This window comes from Daphnia magna, linkage group LG4, assembly GCF_020631705.1.
Source record: "Daphnia magna isolate NIES linkage group LG4, ASM2063170v1.1, whole genome shotgun sequence".
Taxonomy (NCBI): domain Eukaryota; kingdom Metazoa; phylum Arthropoda; class Branchiopoda; order Diplostraca; family Daphniidae; genus Daphnia; species Daphnia magna.
Genome location: NC_059185.1, coordinates 10,578,038 through 10,602,437, shown reverse-complemented (window position 1 = coordinate 10,602,437; position 24,400 = coordinate 10,578,038). Strand labels below are relative to the sequence as shown.

Below are 24,400 nucleotides of genomic sequence, written 5' to 3'. Positions count from 1 at the left end.
AAGGCTGCCATAACAAAAGAGATGGCACCGTCCCTCCACCTCTTCTCCAGCAAAAAGATTCATGAATATTTCATGCAATTCCGTGCACTACATTAGCCAAACTTGTCATTTCCGCTTTGGAATATTACTACCGACTATACACTTATACACGTAACACCCAAGCCATATGCTCTAGACGATCGATCACTCTCTTTCATATCTTTATGGACATATACATATACAACTAAAGGGACGGTGATTGCCAGTTTTTTATATGCCATTCAATTTTGATTTCTTTTTCTATCGTCCCGTTCCTTGTTGGATTTTGAAACGCAATCGATTCGCATTTCAGTCGGGTAGAAACTTTTGAAAGAATATCATTGACGTAAAGTTGCACGTGAAAAAAACAAAACTAGAAAGTCTTCTATTCTAATCACGTCTATATACATTCAGTGGACCTTTGAAATCAAATCAGTTAAGATTGCGCAAGCGAATAACAACTCACTTTGTCCGTGGGTATATGCTGCGATGTTGACGTAATACATTTAGTGACCTCTTTTCTTATCTACTCCAATCGCCCGTTTTTAATCTCCAGGCTCTTTTGTCTGAGTGCCCACTGCGGTTGGTACGCCTCACTCCCGCACTGTCACGATAAAGGACAAACGTATAGAAAATGGACGTGATAATGAAATAAACATGGATCCCAAAGTGGGTCGATGTCCTTTGATTGCGATGTGTTGCATATAAATAATTGAATTTCAGCAAAAACGGCTAATGATATGACCCAAAAATTGACTTAAAAGTTGATGCGAACGGACGCTGTGGAGGTCACCGCAATTTCCAATTTAGCCAGACTTTCAAAAGCCAGGATTCTGTGAGCACGTAAACGCCCTTTTTAATTGGGAATATTACTAATTTCCGTCTTTTCATTGAGGTCTCATTGGTAACTGAACCAATCGTCCAAAAAAGAAGGACCCCCCACACGAAGGCAATAAGCAATACATTTAAATATATACAGTAGCTGATGGTCTGTTTCAAAAAGAAAGCGACGACTGGATTGAGTGATCGTGTACGTACCTACACTATTTCAAATCGAGGCAACTTTATATTGTGTAAATCATCCACTCGGCAGCAGAGACTTTTATTTCTGCCCTCTCATTTGGCGTTCGAGTTGCTGACTTGCATCTTGAACATGCACTCCCTGAGCACACACAAAAAAAAAGTTTGATTGCGTGTCTAACCAACTTCCTTTCTGCTCAAACTCGTTACGCCCTTGCAATCCCAATAATGTCCCACTTTTTTTCCTTTTTTTTCGTTAACCTAATGGAAAGGAAAAGACGATGAAGGTTTCTCTATATAGAATAAACTCTGGTGTTTGTGATTATGCGCGCTCGGTTGCTTACTTGAAAGTCTAAAAAAACAAAAAAAACGTGAGAATCGCATGGGCAACATGTGTTTCATTTCGTTTAAACAAATTACGTATGTAGTGGGTTTGAAAATGAACGTGTACGAGAAATTAGACTCCCGTTGGGTATAGAGAGACGGTCGACGTATGAGAAAAATAGGGGAATGACATTATATCTCGTATCCGTCTATTCGTGTATACGTATATAGAAATAAGTGGCAATATGTGTATAGCATATAGTTAGGATATATAGATGGGGGAGGCCGCGAGTTTCTGTTGTTGGCGCAGTGATTATTCAGTTGTGTGTGTGTGTTGTCGTACGGATAAACACAGGCACGCTCCTGTTTTTTTTTTTTGTTTTGTTTGCTGGATATATATGTGCTGTTGTATAGTTCTTTTTGTGTGTATACATATACGTGCTGCCAGTTGAATTGCGCCACAGGAAGTCTTCAGTTCTCTCGAATTTCTACGCTGTCAACAGTGCGCGCGTGTTGGCCTACGCAACAGTCACGTCTGACTGCGAATTAGTCAAATCCACGTCTTGCGCCTCTCCCTATTCTGAAAGTGACAGAAATGATTATCAAAAAAAAAGAAACGATCAGACAGAGAAGAATTGAACATTAGTGACAAACACACTGAAAAAAGATGGCACTCACTTTCCCCCTTTATGTTTTGTTTTTCTTTATTCAATTCCGTTATCTCTTTTTTCGTTCGAGATTCAGTTTACAGTGTAAACCCCCCCCCCACTTTTTTTTTATGTTGCTGTTATTGACATGTCCCCCCCTTGTTAGCTTTCTTTTTTTTTTTATTAGCATGAGTTCGCTAGTTTTTCCCTTTTAGCTGGTTGTTTAATATTTAGCTAACACGAGCCATCGGCTGTATACGGCAGTCACGCCCATAGCACCAGCACGTTCGTGTAGAAAATTCGTTTGATTGACACGCGACTATATATTAAGTCAGCAAACCGTTTTATCGGCCATCGTTTTTTTTTTCCTTTTTCCCACGCATTCTTTTTAATTGTTATTATTTATTGATTGATTGATTGATTTTTTTTAAATAGTGCTGTCGTGATGGGAAAGCCTTTGCTTTCGGTTCGGGAATTCAGTCCATAATCAAACGAGGAGAGAGGAAGGAATCTTGTGAAACGTGTTCGTCTCTTCTCGTGAATTGGTTGACAGTTGATGGTGTTAGTCACAAATAATGGTACATATAAATATAGAATACTCAGATTTTTCGTTTTTCCTGGAAATGCTTAAGAAAGACGAAGTAAGATGCCCACGACGATCACGATTGTTTCTATTTTGTGTGATGTCCGATAACGGTGATGAGCATGGTTCTAATTAGAATTCACGACACGTCGTGTAGGTTTTCACCATCAAATCTTCAAACATCAAATCTTCAAACGTCAAATATTAAAAATGTGAAAACACGAGAAATGGGAATAAATAATGGACACTTTGGAAAAGGAACGAGACGCTTGCCCACTGTCAAATATCACTAGTCCCAATCAAGAAGCAGAAACGAAAACAGGTTCTCATTTTCGTTAAAAAAAAGGATCAAATGCTACGTAAGCGATTCGTCAGTGCCGTTGATTTGACGACTGCCTTGTATACCACTCCTTTTATAAAGATAAAAAAATACGGATTGACATTTAGAAGAAAAAAACAAGTTTTTTTTAACATATACAATCAAAGCCAAATATTACGTTGAATTAGAGCCATGACGACTAATATAAGAAAAACGATGTCAGCCAAATTCGATTGGCTGACGAGGGGGGGAACTTTCATTAAAATGATAGATCCCTTCTTTCCGATGCTGAACGTATTGTACATACAGTTCAAAATGTTCGGGAACACACACGTATGGTATTACTCTGAACAAAGTGTCTCATCAGGCTGAGAGCTCTACCGTGAGTACGGCGGCTATTATTACCACACATTGGACTGCTGCTGCTGGCTTTTCAGTCGATGTGTGATGTTCAATAGCCGGAATACTGAATACATATGTATATATCTAAAAGAACGACGCGGAAGTTGTTTTCTTTTTCTCAGTCAGTCTTAAGAAAATAAGAAAACAGAAAGAAGCCGAAAATGATGGCACACGAGTCTGTGTCTATACACAGCAGGGAAAGATGAAAATGCAAGGGAAAGAAAGTGCTTTTAAGTTATTGGGAATGTTTTTGCTGCATCAACTTTGGATTCTCCTCTATATATATAACGTAGTCAGTGTTGTATGGATATACATACGTATATCAATATATAAAGAAAGTCTTTTCTGTTGTCGTTCTCTCTGCTCCACTGGCCGGTGTGGGTCCATGTCCACAGGGTCCACTCTGATGATATTAAATGGACATTTCCCCCCTTCTCTTTCTCTCCTTCTTGTCGCCTGCTTCAAACTTTATTTCCGTATATACATATACACAGTAGCAGCATCATATAAGTATCGATTTCTTTCTCCTTTTTCACAAATAAAAAAAAATAGTTCCTTCTTCTTGCAGTGTATAACGTCCATCAGCTTCTTCGATCGGCCTTCTCTTCAATATGTACATACACAACTGATGGCCAACCGAATTGAATTTCAAACCGGGAAGGTGGGGGGGACAGCACAGAGGGTGGGTTTTACATTCGTGAATGGTAAAAGCCGAAAATAAGTAAAAGACATGATGGACGTGCGTGCCATACTGTCGACGCTATTATAGATGGAGCTACACACACACACACACAAAATGCAAACATTTTAGTGATGTACATATAGACTGTATAAAACGTTCGTCCGTATGCAGCAATCCTCTTTATCTTATTAAGGGGAAACAGAATGAATATAATAAGAGGAGAAACGGAAGGACGAGACTGACATTTTGACTTGAATTCTATAAAACACACACACAGAGAAAGAGAGAGAAACACACAAAAAAAAATGTTTGAAAAATCGAGTCGACCAACTGGAAAGAAACAGAAACTTTGTGTGTGACAGTGAATTGATAACTAAGCAAATGGAGTCACATGTTGAAATGGGATTGGCTGGCTTTTCTTCGAGCATCATGCAACATACACATTTATACATATATATATGTATCGAGTAGGAAAACCAAATGAATCCAGTTCAGGTATATGTATATATTTAATTCTAGTTTTCTTTCTTTTCTTTTTTAAGGTTGCAGAGGTAAAGGAACGACGTGGGAGATCCTCATTAGCTATTCAACAGAAGAATAGACTATATAGGAGTGGTTGACTTGATTAATGAAACGGGAGCCCCTTATAAGCAGATTCCTTTTCCAATAATTTTTTTTTATAATTTTGCCAGCGTTGCATTGTGATTGATGCACGTAACGCTTTCCAAAACAAGATCATATAAAAAAATAAAAATGAAAAATAGAGCCGGTTATTTCACACGTCTCTTATCTCGCCGTTGTAAAATTGCGCAACCACCCAAAATGATTGCACTGCCAATTACATATTGCGTTCACAGCAAGTAGAATTTAATAGGTCAATACATTTACGAGAGAGCTAAATGGATATACGATCGGTCAAATTGAAAAAAAATAAAATAAAATAAAGCGAACAGAAGAAAATTGTGAAAGGTTAACGAGCTTGCAAATCCAACGTCTAACTCTTGGTCACCGTATAAAAATACATATAAACATCCAATCCATGTTTCGGGAACGCGTCCATACACATAGAACGGTATACATAGCATAACACAGAAGAGTCTTCTTCTTACGTATAGATGTAACCATTTGAACGACAATGTATGGCTGACTAGTTTATTCGCTTTAAATTCTACGTTACGAGACAGGGGGGGGAGCTGGCCAAACGAAAGAAATCCATAGGTTCCATTTTAACGAAGACGGCACAGAGTATTGCTGGATGGATGCTGGTTGTGCTGCAGTAACGTCATGTTAGGTGGCCTAATGTTGAATTGCGTCCTCCGAGTGAAAGTCATACTGGGAACCGAGAAGGTTGCCGATATTATACGGCTGGAACAAGGACGGACAGTGTGCGTCCTGTATATATACAGCTCACAAATATATATGGCCCGTCCAAACGCAATTTCTTTTCGACGATATATATATAAGTGGACGACCCGTGTCCAGCAGCGAGAAGGGTGGCGTTGACGCAACATAGACGTTTGATGACGACAACAGCCAGAGCACTGACCGAAACCCTGCCTCGTACCCTTTTTGCACGTCAAATTTTCTTACTCGAACAGCGACTTTGTGGCGACTCGTTCTAAAGGTCATCCGGCGCCGCAGCGGTAGCTTTCTGATAACCCGTTGGAGAAAAGAAAAGAAAAAAACAGAAAACAATAAAACAATCGATCCTCAACATGGCAAATCGGCAATGATTATTTTTGTTGGTTTTTTCTTTCAAATGGAGAGGGGTCAGATGGCCGTCAAATGGAACGTTTCCAGTAGCCGACGAAAATGTACACATACAAACTTATTTCGTTGATCGTTTCACGTCCATCAATGATTTCATGCGCGTTTCCAATGGGGCGGCATCTATAAATATATAAGAAAAAAAGGGTATATAAATAAAACCAACCTCCCAGAAAGCCGTTTGGTGGGGACGTTTGCAATTTGCCGCCTTATATAATGGCAAAGAAGAAAAAAAAAAAACGAAATAATAAAAAGTGAGGGGGTATTGCATAATAAGACGAATAATATTCGGAGGCAAATGTTCGGCGCCGTCTTTTATATACGAAAAGCTGCCCGGTAAGTTTATTCACCGTCACACGCTAAATCGGCTATATTTTAAAGAGATAGAGTATCAACAACTTCCCCTTTTTTTCGGGTAGTATCTACTTTGTTTTTTTGGATAATTCTTTGAAACATCCGAGAATGAAGAAAAAAAACACATCCGCTGAAAAACATTTAAAAAATAAAGAATTTTGCATCGAGATGTTTCTACATGTGCTCGTTTATCGCTGAAGTGGCAAATATTTTCATCCGCACGAATAAGACCGTGGCGCTGGATAAGAAAACAAAAAAAAAAAATTCTGCGTTTAATACGATCCAGCGACAATAGGAGGAATCCCCAGTTGTAATATAATAGGCCTATTATATATCTGTAGCTTTGATCCGCATATGTACATGTATACACCAACTATCATGGAAAACACATAGTCTTAGTGAGGAAAGTTTTAAAAAAATAAAATAGAGGATGCGTGGGGCTATAGAGTCCACTGATCCTCTAGGATTTGTCACAAATATGGGGCCCGAAATGCCAGAAATCCCTGGCAACCAGCGTGTGATAATCATCAGTAAAAGATAAATACATGAAACTTGTAATCCGAGATACGGCCACGCGCTTCTTCCACGGCCTGCGCACCAGTAATATACGAAAAAAAAACTCGTGTGATGATATGGATGGTTGTTATTACAGCCGCACAAGCAAAGGATATATATAAAGGGAGCATTTTGCTGTATGAAACAAGTAGCTGATAAGCAAGATGAGATGTCGGCAGAAAGAACTGTGGCCGTTCGAGAGAGGATCCATCGAGCCGAAACAAAAAAAAAAGGGTCGGTCTATCAAGAAAAAGGCCTTCCCTTACATTTTGCTGCGTGGCTTACAGACACAAATGGTGCACACTGAAGGACACAATACATTCATAACAACCAATTATAATGAGCTTAAGTTTGGTATATATGCGTTCGTTTCATCGTGTCTCCGAGACATGACGCATCACCTGTTATTAATTATGATTCACCGTTCGATAACAATCAATTTAAGAACTACAGCAGGAAAAACTGTCGAATTTCAATGGCAATAAGGAGATGTGTGCGGAAACTAGTCGCAGCTCTTCATCGGGCTTCTTCTTCCCCTCGAATTTTTGAAATTAAAGGTTAGCTGCACTTGTGTCCGTTTTCCTTTTAATCATTGGCTATAGCTATACCCTCGCTAACTACGTACACACTCACATAGTGTGTGTGTGTGTGTGTGTCAAATAGAAAAGCTCGAAAAATCAGCCTGCTGTAGCTGTTACGTATAGTCCCTTTAGGATTGGAGCGCACGTCGGCCATTTATCAAGCAGACGCTGATACATTCGAACCGGAGCCGTCAGCCGCGGCGGTGAATGCTAATCAATCAAGCGTCGGGTCTTTTTTCTTTTTTTGCCAGCAGGGTGAGGTTACACACACACACACACCAAAATCCAACTAATGGACTGTAGCCTATTAAATAACGAATGAAAATGAATTCATTTTCAAAAATTCAAATCTTCCCGCCGAAAGGAGAAACACCCAACGACGAATGGATTGCAGTCACAATGCGGATCCAACTGAAACAGAAGCAGGAAGCGTCCCGTTTTTTTCGGGTGGTAGTCAAACTTCCTGCAAGGCTGCCCAACCTCTTCTTATATATACATACAGAAATCCGGCCGTCTAAATGTTGATGGATGTGCTGACAGAACGTTGTGCTATTCTCGTGTCGCGAAAACAAGAAGAAGGAAGTCAAATAGGACCTCTCTCTCTCTTTCAAGACTTGGACTGGCCCGTCTAAAAATGGAGCACACAATGAAAGAAGATGGACAAGGCCAGCTCTCAGTCCAAACGGTCCCTCTTCGCTTTTTGACTGTTTAGAAAGCGTTCTGACAAGTGGAGTGTGCCGCGATGGAAAGGGCGGCATGCGTCCGTATGTTGTCCGTTCGCATATGAGAGCGAAAACGGACTCATGAGAAAAGGGGGGGAAGAGAATGGCCAGTTCAATGAGCCATACACAAAACGCAATGGCGGAAGGAGAGAGAGAGAAAGAGGATGCTGATATTGTTCACATCCAAAGTTCCGGCCTTGTATGTATATAGATTGTAAATATATATTTAACGTAGACGCCTCCTCACGTTGCAAATGAGCTGGACACGTATATATCCAGGAGGGGATAAGAGTTTCCGTGACACGCGGCGTATCCCCCGAAAAAATCGGAGGGCAGGAGAGGGGGGGGGGGAGCAACAATGGCGGCATGCGACATTCAACTTATGCGTCCATTCGTCCATAACTTTGGGAGATCCTATTGATCTTTTGGATATTGACGTGCACGATGACAAGCAACTAAACACTTTATGGGCACATCACTACACCGGCATCATCAAGGATATACATAGATAAATAAAAAGCCAAATGGTACACACATATTATGGCCTGTTTATCGATGATGCTCCTATACGTATGTATATACACAATAAAATTTCCTATCGCACTTCCGCTTCCGCCAAGCATCTAACGTAAACCATACGTGTTGAAATGCCTCTATAAAATGTTGGTGAAAGTTCCTAGTCTTTTTAAAAAAAAATCCTGAATGATGTGCATCCGTGTAGGGCGATGTGTCCACTACATGGAAAATAGTTAGAGAGAAGAGGTTACACATAAAGTCTCTCGAGGCATGACAAAAATATTGCTCTGTCTGAAAAGGAAAGAAATGTTTCGGTACATTTGCTCTTCTTCTTCTCTCCGTTTGGCTGATTTTCTCAGTGCGTGCCACGTAGACGCCGTGTTCGGCTGTGGAACACGTGGAGATTGAAACGGAATCCATCAAGCTAGATCAATATTGTCCATCGAAAGGATATATATATATAAGAGCCACACAGATCTACGTGATGCTATGACCAGATCAAAAAAATCAAAAGCCAATTGAAAAAGAAAGAAGAGAAAAAAAAAAAAACAAGACCTGAATTGTTGAACAATCTGTACAGAGTAAAGTTCCAAAAGAGTTATATACATATATATTTTTCTTTTGCTGTCAAAGCAGAAAAAAAAGTAGCCGGCCGTCCATCGACTTTAGCTTCCAGAGTGCTGGACACAACTAGCTAAAGTTCAAAGTCGTGTCGTCCAGCTTCTAGCTCAGTGTCAACATTGCGATGCTCGGCCATATTTTCCAGCACATACGCCCAACAACGATCCTATACAGAGCGACGGTGTTTCTCTTTCTCTCTGTGTGTGTGTAATGTCCAAATCGACAGTCTCATTTCTCAGTCACGGACGTCGTCATAAAGAGTCCCCCTCAAAAAAAAAAGAAAAGACTTGATTTTCTCGTTCTTTTATACTCTCATGTCTTTGATTTCAACTACATTAGTTTGACTTTAACAGTCAAAGTGGTTTGTATACTGGCTCTGTTTCAATCATTTGATGGCCGTCCTTGATGGCTGGATACTCGCCGATTGAACATCAAACTGGAATGTAACGAGATCGGTGTTTGAAATTCAACGGTCATTTACATCGAGTGCTAATGCGTACCACTTCTCCTAAGCCCTTTAGGCGATTTCCATATGTTTTTTTTGTTTTTTTTTATACGACCTTTTATAAGAACAAAACAATCAAAAATGTGAACAGAACTGCGGGGAAGAGTGGCAACAAATTGATGAACGAAAGATGGACTTTTTAGCTGGCAGTTTGCCCGGCAAGGCTGTGGCCCGGCCCGTCAAGATACAAGTGAATCATTGCCCAACTTGTCTAATCACAACGATTTATATTCTATACGGGGTGCTACAGCTCCTATCAATAATCCAGCGGGCACGTCCCGAATGGTACCGGTTCTCGTTTGCAGACCCCCAGCCAGAGCTTCCATCTTGCTTTTTGCCCAGCTGAAACCAAAGCAAAATTTTTTGGCCAGCTGAGAAATCTTTAAAAATATATATATATATATGTAGACCATAAGCTTCGTGCAGACCATATAGCGATAGATGATGTGGCCTTCTTATTGTGCGGGGGCTCGGCGGGAATCGTTCAGCCCAGCCGTGATGGATCGTGATGGTGGAAATAAATCTTTGGGAAAATAAAAAAGAGGAAGGAATGAATGTCGATGTGGAACACGTTCACGAAGATTTTGATGGACGCACGCGGCAATGCGGTGGGCCAAGCAAAAAAGGATGGCAAGGAAATTATGTATCGATTTCTTATGAGATGGATGGGACCGTGATGGCTTTGATCTAGCCAAAGCGATCGGACAGGAAAGGCCAAAGGGACTAGTAGAAAAGGAAAAGAAAAGACGGATCTTCATTTATTACTTGAAAAAAATAAAATAAAATAAATAGATCCGGGAGTCCCGTGACACGTGCTGCGCTCTGGTGCTGCGATTAAACTATTATTTATTTTATTTACACGGTCTCTTTGGATGAAGGTTCGCAGTACGTCTATTTAAGAAATATCATAAAAACATATGGCACAACTAGATGAAAAGAGAGAATGAGATCTGTATAAAGCAATCGAATTCATCAATCTCGTGCATAGTTAGGTGTCTACATATAAAGGTATATAAAACATGCTGCAATCTCATTCCGTTCTTCCTCCATTTTATTTTCCTCCCTTTATTTTTTTTTTAGATTTTAGTTTTTGTCTATAGTTCTTCTCTCTTTCCAATCAGAGGAACAACCCCAAACAGCAGCAATAGATCTCAGCAGCAGCACGAGAAAAGAGGAACTGACGTGCATCACCCCCCCCTGACCGCCCCTCCGTACGTTAGATCCTTCTGGCATATATGAGCCCTTTTTTTTTCTTTTATTTTTATTGGCTTTCTCCACCATATATATATTTATACATAATAAGAGTTTTTGTGTGTGTGTGTGTCTGTCCAGTTTCTGAGGAAAAGAAAAGGAAAAGGGGGAGACTGCAGAGAGAGCAATATGGATTTCTTATACGATGTGGATATATAGTTCCGTCCGGAAGTATATATCGTTGCTAACATTTTCCCTGCTTCTTTCTCTCTCTTTTTCTTTTCTTTCTTGTGTCTGTTCTTTATATATATATATGTCTATCTATCAAGACCCTCCCTCTTTTTTCGATCGTTCAGACATGTCTCCTTATTTCTTTCTATATACGTTAATGCCATATAGAAAACGTAGCTTATAGGAACTGGTTGGCCTCCCCCTATATTCTTTTTTTATATATATGTGATCATCCAGCAGGTTTTTTTTTTTTTTCGCTATCAAAGATTGCCCTCCTGTAATAGATAGAGTAGAAGTTTATACCAGCTCCCTCTTTCTTGGAAAAAATTATAATAGTAGAACCCATTTTTCTTCCTGCACCGATGGCCGAGGAGCCACTGCCCCCCATATTTTTTTTAAAAAGCCTTTTGATTTAATTTAATTAAAAAAATATATATATTTATGTACAGACATGTATGTTTGTATATTTGTTAGATTGGATCATTTCGAAGAGGACGCACAGATGACACAAGCCCTGGCCAAACATTGCAAAGCCTCCAGTCCCAGTTTTCTCATATTGATTCGGTCTTGCGTGTGTGTTGTGTATATGAACTAACAACTGCCATATAGCAGCAGGTTCTCTTATTTTCTTCTTTCTGCTTATACAGGATGAGGAAACGGTTGCTATGGCGACAGGAATACATCGACACAGAAAATGGGTAGTTGGCCTCGTCTCATTTTATTTGGGTTTTCAATACGCTGTCCCTAAAACGTGTCCAACAATATGGCGCAGCTCATTTCATCTGGAATTGATTGCAATAAACACACACACACACACACACAAAGAAAGGATAGGAATAAGAATCAAAAATAGGGAAATAAAAGCGCTTTTTTTTTTAAATTATTTTTTGGGTGTGCAATGCGCAAAAACCGCAGTGGCTTTCAAATGCATCAAAAACATTGGCTCTGACGCAATTTTTTCCTTTTTCAAACCGAAATGTGTAATAAGCTCAAGTATTGATTCGTTCGCGTGCGTGCATACGTATGCGCCCTCCTTATTTTGTTAGATTCTTCTGTCTAGTGCGTATAGCGAAGAGATGAATAAAAATGGAGGGAGGCAGAGGAGGAGGAGGGGGGGGGGCGAAGAGGAGGAGCTATGAGTATGGACCTTTTGGGCATATGAGTGCGGTCCTCAACTCCTCCTTTCTCCTTGCCTGTTCCATAGCGTGCGCGTTATGAGTATGATAACTGGCAGCTTCGGGATTGGTCCGTCCGAGTCGGGTCACGCTCTTCCCCTCCTCTTTTCTCTCACTTTCCTTCCCTTTTGGCCATCGTTCCATATATTGCCTTATACATAAATATACATCCCCCCCCCCTTCCCTCACCTTCCATCCTTTTATTCTTTTTATATTCATGGAGCACACACACATACACACACACACACACAGAGACAAGAAATACAGGGCCGGCTTGCGGATAACAAACAACACGAAAAAGACGAAATGTGGCAACAGGGAGGGGTCTCTTGTTTGGTGCATTCACTATTTTATGATACGCTCCTCCTCACGGATGAGACATGACGGATGGGATATGTCCGAACGGGACTGACACATCCGGCGACGCCCCTACAACGCGCTGCCGTTCGACTCTCTATATTCTATTACGCATATACATACAAACGTGTGTGTACGGGCGATATGTAGTGTATATTTAGAGATTGGGCATCGTCCGTTTTCATTTCCCGGCTGTTTTTTTTTTTTAAAATGATTTCATTGTTTAGCATTTAATTTAGTGAATGAATTTTCTATACCGATGTCAATTCGATTTGACCGAACAAAAATGGGCGAGTCGGACGAATCGATCCAGCTTGACCATCTTGTATATATTCTGTGTAGGAGACGGCCAGTGGCGCCATGTCTATAGTAGCGGAATAGACGTCGTCCTCATCATATTGGCTCGGCTCCCGTTTTTCTTTTGCTTTTTTCAGCTGGCCATATCGTGCGGCCTGTCAGTAGCCACGGTCTAGAATCGAATCAATAATGCACGGACGTTTGCGCCGTTCGAGTGCCGGCCAACAAGGAAGCGACGATGAAGCAAGGAAAAACGAACAGGGAAAACGCATTTTACATTCGATAAATTGTTTAATTCAAACCCAAAGAAAAAGACGGAGGCCAACGTGTGATGTGCAAGAAGATATGCGCACTGACAATGGCTTCGGGCGCTCAGATATTTTTACAATGACGTGCATAATAAGTAGGTGAACAGATGCTAATCGAACAGCTGACAAGCCGACATGATTTGCCAACGAGCTAATAGATCACAGCACGGATCTGGCCAGGAAACGTTCGAAACGGGCTATTTTTATTTAAGGCTCGATCGTCTATGGGCTTATAAGGAAAACAGGAAAAGGACATGAGGGCAATTATGCCATTGCGTCACCATCTGCAATTGCGTGTGCCTGTTGAGAGAGAAGAGTAAGAAGCCCAAGAATGCCGAACAGCTTGAAATGAAGACAATCATCTCGGTTTATAATGTCGTATTCACTGCAAGGTGCGCGAATGACGTCATCTGGACGAGATATGCGATCAACAATGGCAATTTTCACGTGCTGCAAAATTCTCTGTCGCAGCGTGACCGATCTAGGCGAAATCGACGCTGATGGCAAATCAATTTTCACCAAGAAAATGAGTCGTGCGTGTTTTGTTTTGTTCTTTTTTTGTACGTCGCTACAAGGGAATGGTTGTCGACCGCTCGTATTGATCTCCTCGTCTTTACACGTACGACACGCCAACTGGCTTTGTATCAAAAAGAAAAGAAAAAATGTGTGACCGCGCGTTGCGTTTCTTACAAACTTTTAATGACCGGTCATTTCTAATCAGAGCGCCGTACGATCAAAGAACAAAAAAAAAAAAAATTCATCGAAATTAGCCGCAAAAAGGCCATAAAACGCAAGCGCATTTATTGGACCTCGGATGTTAGACATTCGATCAATTTTCCAGGCACAATTCCTTTTTCATTCCTCCCTTTTTTTTTTTTATTATTATTATTCCCCTCTTCTATTTCTTCTTCTAACATTTCCAGGAAAAAAAAAAAAAGGAAAAAAAAGAAAAAAGGGAACAGCTAATAGCAGCTCGGCAATGATGGGAAGTTGCTTATACCGTGCAGGGCGGCCATCGCTGTCGTAGAAAAAGTCCGTGAAAAGTAATTAAGGGGCTTCTGATGTCTAGTTCTGGAAGAACTAAGAAATTAGGGAAGCAAAGAAAAAGAAAGGGAAGCCATCACGCCAGCGAGGAATGAACCATATTGGTCTTTTACACAAAGAAGTAATCAAACTATCAAGACGGGCGAGCAGCAGCAGCAGAGAGAGACAAGAGTAAATATATCGGCCCCCTTTTTATTTTTCTCTTCTTCTTTTGTTTCTTCATTGACACGAAACATCGTTCATCGATGATGCACCCGCCGCTCACGTCGATAAAGAAAAGTTTGACAGCCACGTGTATGTAATAAACCCACGCGGGGGGGAGAGAGTTCACATAATTGAAGCTTTTAAAGTGTTGATTCTAAATTTTAGCTGGCAGACGGGCACAAGTTTGTAGGACAACAATCAACCGATGCGCATCACGGACAATAAGAATCAATTAAAATAGTCTCGGCTTTCCCTTTGCGACATGCAACGAAGCAATCGCAACGTTATCGCGAGATGTGTAACAGTATAGACTATATAACGTCGTTCAACAAAAGTAAACATCCAAAGCTTGTTGTGTCATATATAGAAAACGATATCGATAGACTATGGAATCGGCATAAGTTGGATTTTTCGGAGCAAACTTAATTTCAATTGATGGTTTTTTTTTTGGAAAAAGAAAAAAACTTTATTTTTGAAGAGGCAGCGGCTCTCCGTAAAAGAGTTTGAACACCACCATCGTGATTGAATGTTTGTGTCAAATAACAAGCGACTTGTGTGCATTTAAAAAAAAAGTTTCGACTACGTACCCGACTTTTGTGTTCCATTTTTTTTTTCTATTTCCCTTCACGCGTGTGTCTGTCTGCTGAATTGATCCATTTTTAGAAAATTGCGGTCGGCTTAGACCGTGAGCGAAGAAAATGTGTGGCATGGCGTTTCTATACACACGATGGTGAAGGAAAAACAAAAGAAAATGGACGCGGGAATAAAAAAATAAAAATAAAAAAAAGACGTGACCATCTGTGCTCTATACGTTTGTTAACGACAATCGGCACATAACAGCGTAACCGCCTGGGAACAGCTTTCCTTCGTCCCCGCTTCGTCCCCAAAGTGACAAGTCAAATAACAAACATTTTTGACTGTACGGCCATCAGATGCGTGTGGAGACTGGAGACAGGAGCTTGCGGGTATGCTGTAATAGGTCGACAGTGCGGACATATTTCGATCGTCTCCATCTTATTAAATATAGGTTTTCTTTTCTGCTGGTTGCTGGGAAGGGCCGTGTCTTGTTTGTTCTGTCCTGCGTGTCGACTGGCGTTAGCTGCTACCGAGATCGTTATATAACCGAGTCTTCGTTGTTTACGATCTAACCAATAACACTTTCATATTTCTTGTCGCCCCTGCGAACAGTATGCAGTCGCACCGCGTCCAACACAAATACTGGGGGGGGGGGGGAACAAAAAAAGTCTAGTAAAAATAAATAGGGAAAAGAAAAAGACAACAACAAGACGAACGAAAGAAAGGATATAATGAAAGAGAGGACGAAAGAGAAACGAGCTTCTGGCTGCCACTGAGTTAAATTACGACTTCTTCTTCTTCTTCTTTCTTATTTCCTATCGCACCACCCTTGTTGTTTCTTTTTCTCTGTATCCCCGAACAAATGCGCACATCCGAAATATTTTTTTAAAATAAAGTTTGTCCGTCATTTTTGCTGCTGCCGACCTTTCACGAAATCTAATTACATTTCAATGAAATTAAAAGTAGAGCGTTTAACAAAAAAATGATTTAAATTTTTTTTTGTGCCAAACTAATCGAATAAGAAAAAGAAGAGGTTAAAAAAAATAAAATATAAAATAAAACAGAAACACATCTGATGAGGGTCGATCCTGTGGCTGGATCGTATGGCTTTGTAGGCGTCGTGGGTGGTCACCAGATAACCATCGGGTGTTGAACGCCTGTCTATTTGTATGTGTGCCTGTGTGTCTCTATACTGTGTACGCGTGTGTGTGTGTGTATATATATATATATATATACAAAACCATACATATATATATATAATATCGGGAAGGAGAGGCCGACAAGAAGAGCCATCAGTGTGTGTAGCACGGGCGCACGCGGTATGTTTTGCTTTTGTTTCTGTTTTTGCGTGGGGGGATGATGATGCGGCTGCCCGCAACGTGTAATTCCATTTCCGCTCATTGCCACACTGTTTCTTGTTGTTGTTCAATCCAAAGCGTTTTTGTTTATAAATTGAATTCGTGAGATGATTTGGCTTAGTTTTCATTGGATTTCGAGTCTTTCAGTTCGAGGAATTGAAATGTGACAGGACGTCATTCGCGTGAAACGTTATACAGCTGGCCCTTTTGACCGCCATCGTTTCTGATGTAAAACGCGCAGAGGGGGGGCAGCATTTTCGTTCTATGTAAACAGAAAAACGCGGGGTTCTTGAACTGGCCAACACAAAAAAAGTCCCCTCCACTTTTCAATGTAATGTGTTTATTATACAAATGCCCTCCCCCACATCAGCGACAATCAATTACACGAAACAGTAGCACTGATATAGCAACAACGAAAAAACGAAAACTGGAGTCGTATAAAAGAAAAAGCGACTGGACAAGGTCGACCGCTCAAGCGAATTTCATGGAATTTTTCTGATTTTTTTAATTTTTTTTTTCAAATACCACACCAAATGTACAGCCTACACATTTTTATAGTTTCGAAATAGATGAGCGCATATAGGATGTTCTGTGGCCTATAGCGAACCAATGGCTTTGATTTTCTTCGTGCATTTACGCGGAGAAATGAGATGACAAGAACATCAGTGGAATACTTTTGGTGACAACGTGTTATTCCGGCTGATGCGGAATGCGGACTCGGTGACTGGCTCACGCTTTCTGCTGACGGAGATGCCTAGATAACAAATCGACTCGTCAAAGTTTATACCGCTGACATTCCTTCATAGTTTTTACGTTGTAGATCGCAATCGATGGCATATAGCCTGTTCACCAAAAAAAACTGGAAAATGAACACGCACATCAGCATCGCTGAATTTGGTCAATGGAAATTAGAATTCTTAGAAGGCGCGTTATATATATATGTATCCACGTGAAGCTTCGCTAAACACCGACGTGTATTGCGGTGATCATTCCAGGGCACCGACGATGCGTGAATTATGAACGATAATAAACGAAATCGACATTTTCTAAGAAATAAGAGGAGCATTAAATTTTTTTTTTTTTTAATTGAAGACCATCCACTTTATAGCTAAGGGCAGGGTGATTGAACAGCAAATTTTCAAATCCCGAGGTCACAGATCGACTTGGTTGTTTTGCCATCAAGTCCAACGACACAAACTTGTTGTTCAGTTCTGTTCTCTTTTTTTTTTTTTTTGTTATACCCATCTCCCCTTTTTTTTTTTTTTGTATTTTACTCTATATATATATTACGTGAAACAACGAAATGTTAATCGATTAAACAAGTTCGGACTCGACAGCTTGTCGCATTCCCGGAAATTTGCATTCAGACTGAGTCTGATTTTTCCTCGTCGTTCTCATGGACAACTTAACTTAATGAAAACCCTCCTCCCCCAAAAAAAAAAAAGATAAATAAAAATCAAAACTAAACAACTGATTCACTCTTGCATATCCATAAAGAAACGCATTGAAAGTTATAGCCAGTGTTGCGACACAGCGATGGCAGCAGAAAATTCGTCCGTGTTTGAATTTCGCGGAAAGTCAAGCAAGGCGTGACCGCGTTGCTATACAAGGTATCACGAAAAATAAACAATCGACAATGAAAATGTTATAGCATTTTGAATAAGGGACCAGGTGGGCTTCAATCCACTGGTTGATGATGAGAACCCAGAAAAAAAGAAAATAAAAAAACCAAAACCAAAACAAAACAAATAAAAATGGCAATCCGCAATCGACTGTGCGGGATGTTAGATCCGTGAACGTGAATCAATTATCACCAAGACCCCACCTGGGCGGCAGTTGAATTATTATTATAGGTTTGTTTGCCGGCCGATGGACTTGACTGAGTCTCTTGTTTGTACACGTTTTATATATATTTGACAATGGAATGGCATGGAACACCATCTCCTTTTGTCCATCGCTCTTGTACATTATATTCATCTTTATTTATACTGTATACGTACACTGCAGTTGCTGTATTTTTCCTTTTTCGGGGATCTCCGTTCTATTTGTTTTGTTCGTGGTTTCATAGTTTCATATACTTTATTTTTCAAGGTAATAAAAAATGAATTCTTGGTTTTGTTTTCTCTTTTGTTTTTTTCCTGATTGTTGTTCGGGCCCGTTATTGATGGAATCTTCAACGTTTCGTATACACAAAAATGTCCAAACGAACGGCTTTTTGTTTGTTGTTGTCGTCTTGCCGTCAAGATTGCGTGACTATAAGCAGCTGGGTTTTCTGCTAGTACAAGAATGTAAGAAGCCTGATATTATTCAAATCGTCAAACAGGTTCGGTGGACTTTTAAGGTTGGTCCGTCAGGCATTATTATTCCGTGTTACGATGGTTAACCGATTTTTGCTTGATAACTCGACAATTATACGAAAACGGAACGTGAATTGTTTCATTGAAAGGCATCGTTAATCAAAATAAAAGTTACGTCCGCAAAACGCGAGTAAAACATTACAAACTACAACCAAACGTCTGTAATTCAATTACGTTAAATCCTGCCGTTGGAGGGTGGGTTTCAAGAGCAACTTTCAATTTGAATAACTCAAATACTACAAGTCTCCAGAAAAAATGAAGTTGATATTCGTGATCCTCGTTCGATTCTGCATCTAAACCACGTGTCTATTGATAGCGACATCTTACGTTTTTTAAACAATAAATAAAAACGTCCGACATAGTTTCCTCATTATAGTTATGCAAATTTCGAATCAAACCCAATTCATTTCATGTGTTGTTCTGGATTTGAGCGTGCCGTTCTGGCCCGTTTATACCAATGACACTCCACGTCATGACCATCACGCAAAAAGACTACTGGTATACATTTCCAGTGAAAAACTGAAAGGATAAATTATAATTGAATTACATTCCTGGAAAATAAAATTTTTCCATTCGAAAAAACAAAACAAAACCAAAAACAATTTCCGATTGTCAGAGAGGGGTTTGGTTTGTTCCTCCATCAGTTGGTTGCGCACGCGCCCATTTGATGTCCTCATATTGACCAAGTTATCGTATGCCCTTAAGTGATTGCGTGTTTTGCTAGGGTCATCATCGAGAGATTCAACTGAAGCCTTCGTGTTATATTCTTACACATTCATGATGTCCTCAGCATGTTTTCCTACGTATACATCTGACAGACCATATATGCAACTGGCTCCGTCAGGGGGGCATTAACTGCATGTGCTGCGTAGCGGAGGGTGAGTATAGGATACAGTTGGTCTTCTTTTTTTTTTCCTGGTAAAAAAAACAAAACAATTGTTTTCGCAGGTAAACACGATCTCGTTGTAACGTGGGGGTTTTTTCGATAGCGCGTAACAGGTCACGCGAACCTGTCCGTTTCGTCTAACAACGACGACACAAATGCCCGGTGTATTTAGACTTTTTTTCATTGCCAATGCATTGATAAGAGGTCACGGACCTGTACAACCCCCCAACCTCCCTCTCCACTCTAACAAAATAAAAACAAAAACCGAAGAAACTGTAGTGTGGATCAGCTGGTTGTAACTGCACACCTGTTTTCTAAGTAGCCTAATATCGTATACATAGTTTTTGTTGTTTTTTTCTTCTTCCTTCTTTTTTTATCGTGCAACAATGTAGAATAGAGAAAGAGTTTCAAAAAAATATATACATATATGATACATCAAGTAAATAGAAATTAATTATCTATAGACTTTGTGGTTTATAGATGTTGTTTAGTTTATGTTTTGATTTGGTTTTGTTGAAAGAATGCCGAAAAGGCTGGCCAGCATTTTGTTTGCGTTATCTTCGAAATGCTTTCTTCCTTTTCTTTGCTTGTTTGACTGGGAAAAAAAGAAAAGAAAGAAAGAAAAAAAGGAAATGTACGTTTTTTTTTAAGGAAGAAAAGCCGAGAGAGCTTTCAGGGTTTTTGTAACGAGCATCAAACAGTTCTGTTCGGCTGACGGTTGACATGTTTTTCTCCGTCGAAAAGCCCTCGATGTAAAATGCCTGGATGGGGAGGAGTTGCCCCCAGAATGAGAGAGGAAGAAAGAAAACGAAGGTTTCCTTTTTCGCTGGAAGATCATCAGCATCTTCGGCAATGCGTTCACTCCGTGGCGATGAGCGGCTGTCAATCACGAACAGCGAACCCGAACCCCAAACTCTGACGAGGGGGTGGAGTTGATTTTGCGTTTCTACTTTGTGGTTCGGAACTTTTTTCAAAACAAAACTGCGTATAGATTCTTCAAAGATTTCTAGCTGACGTCCACCATTGTAAAAAAAAATTAAAGGGAAACCATATACAGCAGAACGAAAGAAGAACGTCCATATCTAAATGAGATGCCACGCTAGTCTATAAGATAGAAGCCCAATGACTTTTGATTGGTTTGCCCAAACAAAAAACAAAAGAACACGACATTGTTGAGAAGCCATGCGTCGTGCAATAGCGGACGGGCTCCAATGAGTTTCATCGACGTGTGCGAGGAGAGTTGGACGCGATGTTTGCGTGTCTGTTTGCAACTGGCAAAAAGCAAAAGAAAAAAGGCCTCAACCTATACGAGATGTGGCTTGCAATGTATATATTAGAAGGGATGAGCAAAGAATATAAGCTTTCCTGTGTGTCCCTCCTGTCTGTCTTGTCCGTTTGAAACTCTCTGCTGCGTGCTGCACGGCTCCGCTTCTCGTCAATAATGAGCTGCTCGCCGCCGTACCTCAGCGTGCATTCCCGTCTTTGACATGGGTGGCACGTTCGCTGCCATGTTTGTCTCCCTTCTTTCTTTTCTCTCTTTTCCCCGAGCATAATACATCCTTGCCAGTAATATAGAGAATAGGGTAGCCCATCATCAGTTTCTTTTGTCTTTTCATTTCAAGACTTTTCTTCTCCAACTCCCTGTCTCGCGCTTTTGTTTGTTCTCCCCTTATGTTTAGGTTTGAAACTGTAATAGTGTCTGGTGCCCTTTACTCCACCACCCAGTGCGTCGGTCCGTCTCAAACAGTTTGACCGCAGCATTGAAAAGAAGAAGACAATATCAGGAAAGAAAAGGGTCGTAGGTAAAAAGCGTTTAGAGATGAGTGGGGGGGGGCTAAAAAAACAAAACCGGACACTCGATAGGAGCCAATCGATGACAATCACCTTTTAGTTTATATATATACTGTATATACATTCTTACATCGCCCCACTAATGGGTTCTTTGGCAGCAATATTTCAACTTGTGTATAAGAGATCGGCACCCATTTCGGATGTCGAATTGTATATGCACATCAGTATAGGCTGTGTCTATATCTTCTAACGAGTTTTGTCCTCTTTAATGCGAATGTTTCTCGTTCGAAAATATGGTAATATTCGAACGGATTGAGCAACAAACCAAGAAAAATTGAAACGGAAAAACCGGAATGCGTGCTGGAACAAGATTCTAACGAAGACAAGCGACCAAGCAAACAAATGACAATCATCCTTTGGTGTGTATGTTTGGATTTCTTAATTGTTTCTTTTTTCTTCTTCTTCTTCTGTTCTTGATGGGTGGCCGTTTTCCAGGAAATGGACAGTTGGACACTCTCACAAAGCAGACCATCACGCTCAACAAATCCGAAATTGATATTTCCATAGAAGAACAAACTGGAATATTGTGGGCCATTCACTTTGATCGCTGATATATCGTCGACTGTTAGACTAATCATCATGTACACATACAACGCAACAAATATAAATATGCTAATACACAGCCGTGAAAAAAATAAAATAAAAATGGAAAACACCCAAAAAACTCAACCGGCTATATAGGGATGAAGAACAACTAATACTCACATGACCGGTTCGATTTCATTATTCATTTTCTAGTTGGTTGTTTCCTGCCTCCGCGTCTGCGGCCATCAGACGTATGATGTCTATCTATATACGCAATCAGACAAACAGCAGTTGTAACATATTAGATATATATATACAGGAAACTGACGACAAAATACAATAGAAATAGACGAAATTCTTCAAGATAAAACAAACAAAACAAAGACAAGAAAATAAGGGGAAACGAATAACAAGAGGGTGAGACTTATAGGCAAGCACGTGCCAGTTTTCTTAACAGCTTCCTCCTTCTCCCCCCGGGAAAAAGAGAGAAAAAGAATAGACGGCATACCTTTAAAGCCAAAGAGGAGGAACTGAAAGACGAGAGGCCATTGATTTATATTTTTCTTCTTTGAGTTTTTTTTTTGGGTTCTTATTTTTGGGTTTTTGTCTATTGTGGCGCTGCAAAAGTCCTTCCCGCGTTATATGGTGGCAAACAACTCTTTCAACTTTCAAGGCAGAACGATGTACAGTACATAGACAGGCGGGAGGAAAACGAAAACGTCTTGGCGTGTTGGCCAAATCAACCAAGAGAGAACCCCGCCCAATTCAGCGCAAAACGAATGCTCGCCATCTGACCTCACCGTCTCTCTTGATGCGTTCACGCTATGGACGCGATATATAGACCCAGTTGCGTCAGTCAGATGCCCATCTATATAGTTTCACGAAACGACTTCCGTTCCGTCCTTGATAACAATGCACACGAACAAAGAGGACGACACAAAAACATTGCACACCCGGTGCTGGCGTCAACTTCGTATGTAAACATCACATACGCAATTGTTTTGTTTGTTTTTTCAAATGATATACACATCAGGCCTTTGAATGTGTGTTTGTGTGTATATGTATACATAAATATCCAGGTTGTCAATGTCTGGGGCTAAATGTTGGAATAGGCCGAGCTCCTTTTTTCCTTTCAGGGGCTTTGCGTCTCGTTGTTTGGCTGTGCCGAACAAGTCGCTGGAGACGAATGGCGCACTCACCGATGATACAACCGATAGAGTAGAGCTTGACGTTATCAGTCCTTATATACATATACACGACGGGGCCAGGGGAAATGCAAGCCGTTGCCGTGTTTTTACGAGCGAGATGGTCTCGATGATGTCTGAACATCTCCCGAAGACGAAAATGGGAAAATTGTGTGTGTGTGTGTGTGTGAGGGAAATAGAAAAAGAAAGGGATTGTTTTTGTACTATGTACATTGCGTGAAACAATCGGTGCTGTGAATTTTTCTTGAATTTTTCGCTTGGCAGTTGAGTTTGATGTTGGTCTGAAAGTCAAAGTCGTTTCGTTTCGACACTGTCTTCTAATAAAATTAGTGGGAACAGGTGCGAAGCCGCAACTGCCAACTGCTGCTGTCCAGTTAAAATCCCGAAGCCAACCGACAAATGTCACGGAACTTTTAACGACTCAAAAAGTCAAAAGCAATTTCCCAGAAAAAATTCGTGACACCACCGAGATCTTCGGCCGACTTTCACACGTTTTCCACACACCAACAAATTCATAATAAAAGATAGACGTCAACTCGTCCAGCAAAGCCAGTCCGGCTTCTTGCGTTATTGTCTTCTCCGGTCTTCGAGATGGATAGATGGATGCCGAACAAGTGCTGCTGTCACTGTTTGCAACAACAGTATCAGCCCACGGACGGCAATCGACTCTGCAAAACATTCCGCATCCTCACTAGGATATAGGAAACAAAACAAAACAAAATAGTGACGAAACAGCTGGAGAACAACAAAAAAACAAAGGGGGAATGTCTATTCCGGTTTGTCACATAGCCTCGTCACCCAGCTAACCTTGTATGTATATCAATAGAACGTAGATATACGTTTATCTATTTTGTTTTTCTTTCTCTAGATTTCCCCTTTTTTCCTTCAAAATCAAACACAAAACGAAGAAGAAAACGACGCCATCGGATGTGTGTCGAAATTAAAAGACAACGGGAAGGAAAAAAAACAAAAAAAAAGGGCTGTGATGTCGGAGTTATTATGGGGTTGTGTATGGGGGGGGGGCGCTGGAAGAAACGTATTAGGATGATGTGGGGAGAGGCTTAAAAGGTTTTTTTTTCTTTTCTTTTTCAGATTGTAACGAAAAAAGAGAAAGAAAAAAAGAAACTTGTGTGTGTATATATCCTTTTGCACCCGCACAACGGACGCACAGTGTAATATGGGATGGACATAAAGATAAAATGCGTTTGGTCAGAGACAG

The 24,400-nt window shown here is 40.5% G+C and overlaps 1 long non-coding RNA gene across 1 annotated transcript; it reads right to left on the bottom strand.

The window, feature by feature from the left end:
• Window positions 1-3,765: 3,765 nt before the first annotated feature.
• On the bottom strand, window positions 3,766-23,833 carry LOC116920985. Its single transcript, XR_004392967.2, has 3 exons — window positions 22,485-23,833; window positions 22,157-22,240; window positions 3,766-5,885 (listed from the first exon to the last, which is right to left on the bottom strand). It is a non-coding gene; the product is annotated as an uncharacterized LOC116920985 (long non-coding RNA).
• Between the last annotated feature and the right edge of the window lie 567 nt (window positions 23,834-24,400).